This window comes from Pholcus phalangioides, unplaced genomic scaffold (genome assembly GCF_987345545.1).
Source record: "Pholcus phalangioides strain wild (caught in Gottingen) unplaced genomic scaffold, Ppha-v1.0 ptg000028l_1, whole genome shotgun sequence".
In the NCBI taxonomy this organism is placed as follows: Eukaryota; Metazoa; Arthropoda; class Arachnida; order Araneae; family Pholcidae; genus Pholcus; species Pholcus phalangioides.
The window spans coordinates 3,130,646-3,139,508 of NW_028301618.1; positions in this window are offsets into that span (position 1 = coordinate 3,130,646).

An 8,863-nucleotide genomic window follows, 5' to 3' on the forward strand; every position below is an offset into this window, starting at 1 on the left:
GCGGAATAGACTTGGAAGTCTGGGGGGGGCACGATGATGATGATGATGTCAATTCATATATACATTTATACAGTAGATCAGTCGAGTCCACCTTTGACTTTGCCCCCCCCCCCGTATCTCCGCCTATGTCGTGGCCCCGGGGCAGACATTTTCTTGAATCCCGACAGGGGCGTAGCCAGAAATTTCGTTGGTAGGGGGACCACTTTCATTTCGGGGGGGGGGGAGACCAAAGTAATAGAACAATAGATTTGGCCATCTTTTTCCCTTTTTTCGGTCATTTTCTCACATTTCCGGGGGGGGGGGACCAGATCCCCCGGAACTCCCCCCCCCCCCACCCTCGCTACGCCCTTGCCTCCCGACATCTTGAAAGAGTTTTATCATTATGCAAAATAAGTGTTCATTTTTTTTACGAGGGGTGGACAGTGTTCCGGTTACTACAGCCTAGTTACGGGCCTGATAGGAGATATTTTGCCCTCGGGAGAGGGGGGGGGTAAGGGGGACAGTTAAAGACTATACCGGTGTTCTTCAACTGATGAAATTCTTTTACCCTCTAAAGCAGTGGTTCTCAACCGGTGCTCCGCGGAACCCTTGGGGCTCCGCCGCGACTCGAGGGAAATAAAATAAATCAGTAAATTTGATAATAAATAAATACAAATACAACGCCACAACAGGCAAAATGCCCAACGAGGTGGCTGATAAAAAGATGCCCATAAAAATATGGTTGTCATATGTTTCAAAAATACAGCAACCCAATTAAAAATGCAATTAACATAAATTACAAACAATATATACACATGATAAAATATTATACAATGCCCATAAAGAATACTTATGGTTGTCTTATTCTAAGAATGGATAGCTTCTCGATTTACCCCAACATGAAAAAGAGGCCTACAGGGTTCCGGAATAAAAATTATGTACAAAAAGGGCTCCGCCATAAAAATTATATATTGAAAAGGGCTCCGCGAATCAAGAAAAGGTTGAGAACCGCTGCTCTAAAGCAGTGTTTCTCAACCGCCGAGCCGCGGCCCAGTACCGGGCCATGAAATCAGTCAAACCGGGCCGTGAGCGCGGTTTCATCGTTTAATTTTTCCACATTTAGTTCTATTTATGACCGGGTCTTAAACTCGAAAAAAAAAAATACTCAACTGGGCCGCGGGCTTCCAAATGTTGAGAACCACTGCTCTAAAGCACGCATCTTCAACCTGTCGCTCGCGAGCCCCACGGTGCTCGATAACCGAGTGTGAGTTCGTGCTCGCGAGCACTTGATCGACGTCCCGATTAAACGCTTTGTACAAATTGCACTAAACAATTAAAACCATCCTGATTTCATGCATTCAGTACGTCAAACTTGCCGAAAAGGGGTGCTCTTCTTTTGATGATGGGTGCAGACAGTGCTCGCGACTAGAAAAAGGTTGAAGACCTCTGCCCTAAAACAATGTCAACAAGCACGGATCCAGGGGAAGGGGCTGGGCAATCGCCCCTCCTAAGAGGACGGATAATATGTGGAGAAAATTTGTATGTTCCGTAAAACACAGGGTGATACCAGACTCTACTTCACCAAACACCAACTCTGGCCATATCGCTATAGTGCAATTTACTGCCATTAGTGAGATGGGTTGGGAGTGAAGGCGCTGTCTATCGGTGGTCGCCTCGAGTTCGTTAGGGAAAATATCTTATCAATATCCTCCCTTGGGTGCGAACCCGGGGCCCTGACAACAACCTTCACGATGGTAGACGAGCATCTTACCACCAGGCCCTGCCCCTCCCGGGATATAAACCATTTACCCGTGCAGGCTTCAATAACGGGGTGATCCCCAGCACCACCTATATTAGAACAGTATGTTCAGTAATTAATAATATTATTTTTTAATGATATCCCAAGAAAGTGATGAAATATGTCATTGTCATTACAACAGATCCACGTGTGGCACCTTAATTTCCCCTGTCATATGTATGTACAGGCCCGTAGCCAGAAATTTCGTTCCGGGGGGGGGTGCAAAGTGATAGGACAATAGATTTGGGCATCTCTTTCCCTTATTTCTGTCATTTTTCCACATTCCGGGAGGGGGGGTGCAGATCCCCCAAGTTCCCCCCCCCCGCCCCACGCAACGGGCCTCGTGTATGTAATCCCACGCCTAAGAACACCTTCCACGTGCCTTAATTGCACCTTGAATTGTTTAACACGTGCAAAAATTAAAGCCCTAATTTAAAAAACTGAGAGCAAGGGCAGAAGCCGAAGGACTTCCTTTAACATAACCAATAAATTTTTTATCGTCCGGCGGGGGAGGACGAAAGCCGCCCCCCCCCCCCCGTGCGTATGTCTCTGGTCCCACCAATATGTGTTAGGAGGTATGGAATAGAGGTGACGAAACTTTGCTGACGAGAGGGTGGAGTCAAAGTTTTGCCAAATTTTCGGACAAGGTGGGGGGGGGGAGGGGGGGGTCGAAAATGGCTAAGAATTTGCCGACGTAATACTTGAACGTCCCCTTTCTATGGGGGGGGGGATCACCCTGTGCCTGTCCCTCAGAGTGATGATGATGATGCCAAAATTTCAACTGAAGGCGACTGTATAAGGAGGCTATTTATTACGTGGCAATAATTTTATCGTGCCTGCTTCTTCTCAGGTGCTTTGTTTGTGACGTGCCGAGGAGAAAACTGAACTTGCGATTCATTTCTGTGCTTGTGGGCTTCGCTCGTAGCATGAAATATTCAGGTTCTCTGACCAGAACAACCAAACAACAAAATCTATATACAGTATATAAAATTGATTTTCTGCGTGTGTGCGCTCTATACAAATATACAATTTTAGATCGATCGTTGCCAAATTTCGCATGTATGCCAAATGGGACCCGACTTAAACGATAGGCTACTTTAAAATTTCGTCACAACAGGGCAAATGCCCCAAGTGGGCAAAAAACCGCAGGGAAACAATGGTTTTTGGGCCTCAACAATCACTTTCCGAACGTTTACTTTGGTTACCGTGGTTCCCTAGCCATGCGTTTCCGACGTTAATATGCCTTTACAATGGTTTGTCACTTCTCTAATCCTGTTACTATATGTATAATATGACATGAATGTCGCTCTCCACTTGTTAATACAAGATATACAGAAGACTGGATGTTGTGAAGATATTTATTATTTGAGATGTTAATATCATAATTAACATCTCAAATAATAAATATCTTATGTATATGTATAATAGTTTATGCCTTTATAATGGTTGGCCACATTTTCAATCCTCCCAGTAATGAGGCTTTTTGAATAGCCGTCATAATCAGCATCTGTTTGAGGGTCAGACAAAGGACGATCCCCATAGAAATCAGTGTTAAAATTGCCAATTTTACTGTAGAAATGTTGAAATTCGGTGGGGTTTTTTGTCACATCAATAATTTTAAAAATTGTACAGAATTCTCAATTTTTGAAATATGAGTTCGCTTAGAGATATACGAAGCCCAGGAGATTAAATATGAAGTAATTAGCCCCGGACCTACTTTTGAGTCGGATATTCATGCAATAACATTGACTTCAGCCGTGTATTTACATCTTCTCAAGCATGAAAATTAATGTCTACGTATTGTCTTTTAATATTGAACTGCATAAATGAATATAGTTTAGGTTGTTTTAAAATTAATTATGAACCCGTAAAGTACATCAAAGAAATTGCACAGCTTTAATTGAGCATTGAAGCTGAAACAGGCAGAAATAGATAACTTGAAGTTCAGGGGTGGGGGTGGGGAAGAGATCGAGATACTTAGCGCCCCTTAAAAAGGGGGAAAAATATATATTCATTTCTACGTTTGTTTAAATCTATATTTGTTTCTTTCATGATTCGCGCGGGAAGTCGCCTTATTGGTTAACTTGGACACGGTTTGTAAAAACTCCCTCAAAGAAATAGGGGAGATATCACGTGATCCAAAAAGCCTCATTGAAGAAAACCCGGGCAGTGCCGGATGTATTATAGCTGGTACTGTACATTCCACACTAGTGAAATAAATTAAGAGAATTTGCATATTTTATCGAATTTCATGAAAAGAACTGAACTGAATGTAAAACCACTGCTTCTAGACAAAAATGCAAATCTTGTACGTCAAATACGTTAGCGTACACGTGTGTGCAGGCGGAGCCAGTAGAGAAACAGGCTTTATAAGCGCTCGTAAGTTAAGACGCATTTCGTTCGCTAGCACACCTCGGCGAATTTCCTGGTGTTATTTTGCAGCAATCGGTTGTTAATTTCAAATTGTAACAGTAAAAATGAGTAACCACCAACGTTTAGATGATGGAATTGTGGGGAAGGCTGGAAGCAGGCCAATCTCAAGCCCAGATTTGTAGATAGTTCAATTTAACGCCCAGCGTCGTAACAGTTCCAGGATACCGGATCCATCGGGAGAAAGCCTGGGCAAGGTCGTCCAAGAGCCACGACAGCCAGAGAAGATCGCCGTTTGTCGATTATAGCGAGGCGTAACAGGAGTGCTACAGCTTCTCAGCTCTCTCGTGACTTGTATGCAGCCACGTGTATCAAGGGTGACTGATTTCAAAAGACTTCATGAGAGAGGGTTGTTTGCAAGAAGACCTGCTGTTTGCGTCCCGCTCACTTCTACGGACAGGAGAATCCGTTTATCATGGTGCAACGAGCATAGCGATTGGAGTATGGATCAATGGGCGACCGTCTCTTCACTGACGAGTCCCGGTTCAGCCTAAGCACCGATTCTCGCCGTACGTTCATATGGAGAAAAGCAGGCCAGAGACCCGCTACCTCCAACGTCCGCGAAATCGACCATTATGGCGGAGGAGGTTTAATGGTCTGGGGCAGGCATCATGTTGGATGGCCGCACAGCTCTCGATGTCTTTGAAAGAGTCACTGTGACAGGTGTGAGGTATAGGGATGAGGTCTTGGAGCCCTATGTTCGCCTTTTCAGGGGTGCAGTTGGCCCTGAGTTCATTTTAATGGACGATAACGCGAGGCCACATAGAGCTCTTCTGCTCGACAATTTTCTAGAGAGTGAGGATATTCGCCGGATGGATTGGCCAGCCAGATCTCCAGACCTTAACCCCATAGAGCATGTCTGGGACGCTCTGGGGGAGGGCAATCGCAACTCGCAATCCCCCTGCGGGAACCATCCAGGGAATGAAAACAGCGTTGCTGAACGAGTGGGACCAGTTGCCACAGGAAATGATAAACTGCCTTATTTCCAGTATGAAATCACGCTGCGAGACCTGTATATCTGTAAGAGGGGACCATACCCCCCCTATTAACCCATTTTTTTTGTTTATTCTGCAACCGCTGTTTCATACCTTCCGACTCCAACGAGTGTTACGCACGATCATGCGTGTGTATTACACACAATTATTGAATGGTTATTTGTTTTGTATTGTATCAATGCATGTACATATCAAATTTCATTAAAATCGGTACAGTAGTTCTAGAGATAATCGACCAGGTCTGCAAATTCTCTTAATTTCTTACACCAGTGTACATTGTAGATATTTTTTTAAAATGAATTCCTTGAACTGTTCTTGATCATTAAAAAAATGCTCTTAAAATTGTTCTAGTAGAAATTCCCTGAAAAAGGTGTCTCACCAAAGCCGTATTGAGGAGGGGGGGGGGCTTGGACGCCTGATTCCCCCCCCCCCCGAAAAGGGAAAAAATTACCGGAAAAAGACTGCCAAATCTATTGTTCTATCACTTTGATTCTTCCCCGAAATGGTCCTTCCCCCCCCGGAACCAAATTTCTGGTTACGGGCCTGTGTCTTCTCACATCTACTCCATACGTAATATGAAATCATCAGTTCGAAAACTGCAACTTCTTTTTTTTTTGTGTCCCGTTTTTTTTATGCAGCGATTTTGAGTGGAGTCCCGTTTTCGTGCAACACTCGAATGCGTCGAGAACCGTTTGATCCATCGGTACCAAATTTTTGCAGCTGTGAATAACGGGATCCTCCTAACGAGATCGTGGCCCGTCGCTCTGTCTGAATGAAGAGAAGCCATACTGGAAGCCGTGCATGTATGTGTTGCGAACCTAACGTAAAGTCCGTTTCTGTGCAATGTTCATTGCGTGTAGAGCTGCCATCTGCCGTCAATTTTTCTAACTATGAGTTGAATTGTGATGTTGTATTGACAACAATAATGATTGAATAATTGTATCGCTATAGAGTCCTGGGGCGGTCATGCGGAGGGTGGGGGGGGGGGGGGCTTATATTCCTATTGCGTATTGTGGTGCATCGTGCATTGCATATTGTGGTGCATCGTGCATTGCATATTGTGGTGCATCGTGCATTGCATATTGTGGTGCATCGTGCATTGCATATTGTGGTGCATCGTGCATTGCATATTGTGGTGCATCGTGCATTGCATATTGTGGTTCATGGCGTTTTGCATATTGCGGTGCATAGTGTATTGCGTTTCCTTGGGTATTGAAGATTATTCGGCGTACGAAGCCTCATACGCCGCCCAGGGCCGTCTTAAGAGCATCATGGGCCTCTGGCGCCGAGTGATATTTCTGAGGCCCTACCTGGCAAATTCTTCAAAATTTCAACCGTGTCTCATCTTTGTGAGGCCCCTTTTCTGTTGAGGCCTCTGGGCCGTGCCCGGGTGGGCCCATGCCTTAAGACGGCACTGACACCGCCCCTAATGGTGACGCTGACAAGGCTTCAGTGAAGGGGACCTCGAGATGAGCCTGATTTTTTTTTTTTTTTCAGAAGAGAGTCGCACATCATTTTTCACCATGCAAAATGTGCATGACCATACGTCCCGCTTTTGAAATAGAATTTTCCGGGTTCTTTTCCTTCTTTTTCCAGAATTGTCTTACCATTCTTAACATAATGCCAGATAAGTCAATCCTTGAAACAACACTTATATTTTTGTGAGCCATATCATCACTTATCCTGTAAAGATGATTTTATAACGAGGTTATTCTTATTAAGAAATTTTTTCAAAGGTGGTTTTGGTACTCCAGGGACCGGACAAATGAGAAGCCGAGTTTTATTCTTTGACCGACATTTCACTATTGTGGGACAAATTCTGGGTGAGGGCATTCCCCCCCCCCCCTTCATCCTAGAGGAGGGCCCTAGTCCGGAATCTTTTGCACCCCCCTCCCCCTCCTCTCCCAGTCAGACTTCTCGCGGACCCTTCTATAGTTAATTTATAGCGTGAAAAAGCCAAAACATTATGAGAATTGTCCCTGGCCCTGTCAGCCCCGCTCTTGTGGGGGCCATGGCTGAGCTAAATCAGAGGTGAATGAGTAAGAAAAAAGTTCCATCGACTGAAAAAATTCACAGAAAATGTTTTCTGTCTGCCCTTGGAGGGGCGAAAAATCCGAGATGAAAGGGCAGCGAAAGTTCTTGTTTTTGTTAGGAAATGTTTGTGAGGGAGGGGGCATCATACCTAATGGTAGGGCTGACAGGGCTCCAGCTTGGAGGGCAGGGCCGTAAGTAGAGGGGTTGGAACTGCCCCGTGCGGCAATTGTAGGTGGGAACAAAGAACACCATTACAAAATGATCGAATTTTAAGGTTGTGGGGGGCAGCAAAATAATGTTTGCCCAGGCAATCAAACATCCTAGTTACGGCCCTGGGACTAAATTCTTTTAATTTTTCCTTCCCCCCCCCCTCCGCACTATAAATTAACTGTAGAAGAGGTCCCATGGAAAATTTGGTTTGGGGCCCTGACACAGGATGTAGGGGCTATGAGGGGGGGGGGCAATAGAAAGAAGCCACAAAATTTCCCACATGGGCTGCCACCCCTTACAACCTACAGCCTCGGGTGCACTCGCGCGCGCTTAAGCCGACCCCGACTTGAAATCTGTGGGAGGAGCGGGGGGGGGGGGCTTTTGAGTAGCACTCCGTTACGCATAAAGTTTTAAATTGCAGAAGTTGAGATCCAGGGGCGACTCGAGCTTACCCGCCGCTCGGGTGCAAAGCCTTATGTGCCGCCCCTAAAGATCATCCTGGCGGGAAGCTGACGGAGCTGTATCCCAGGAGACCTTGGGAGGGATAAACCTATTTCGTTTTCAGGAGAGACGCACACAATTCTGCACCCAGAAAACGTGCTTGACCATACGTCCCGCTTTTCAAGAAAATGTTGCGTTTTCACAGTAGAGTTGTCTTTTTCTCTCTCGTACTCATATAATTCACACAAAACGGCACTTACATATACTGATAGGCCACCATTACTTACGCCTATCCTGTAAAGATGATGTATAACGAGGCGACTTTTATGAAGAAATTTGTTTCAAATGCTTTCGGGGCCATTCAACTATTACGTCAGCGTCGATGGGGGGGGGGGGGTTCCGATTTGCTAACTTTTGATGACAAGGGGAAGGGGGGTTGGATAATGCTCGTCATCAACCACCCTTAATGAAAATATGAAATATTTTTAATGGCAACTTGAGTGATGTAGAACCGCACTGGGGGGTGGGGGGCACTTAAGTGCTCTGAAACTACGTCACATGTCACTAAATGTGTCACGGATCGCTAAAGTGTTCTGGTACTGTGTCTCGGGTCATTTAAGTGATCTGAAAATGTACCACGGGCCGCCGCTTAAATGATCTGGTGGGGGGAAAATGTGCCACGGGCCGCTTAAATGCTCTGGAATTGTACCACGGGACACTTAAGCGATCTGTAAAAATGTGCCGCTTAGTTTATTTCTTACAAAATTAGGTTTGAGGGGGGCAGGTCGCATCAGATAACCCCCAGGGCCATATTTGGTCCAAGGGTCTTTATGCGATTTACCATATATAATTTATTAAAGATAAATTTTTTCGAGTCAAACCCCCCCCCCCTCCCCTATATATGCGTTAGGATCCAGAGGGGCAGAACTGACGTCGAAATTTTGCTGACAAGGGGGGGGGGGTGTTAGAGTTTTGT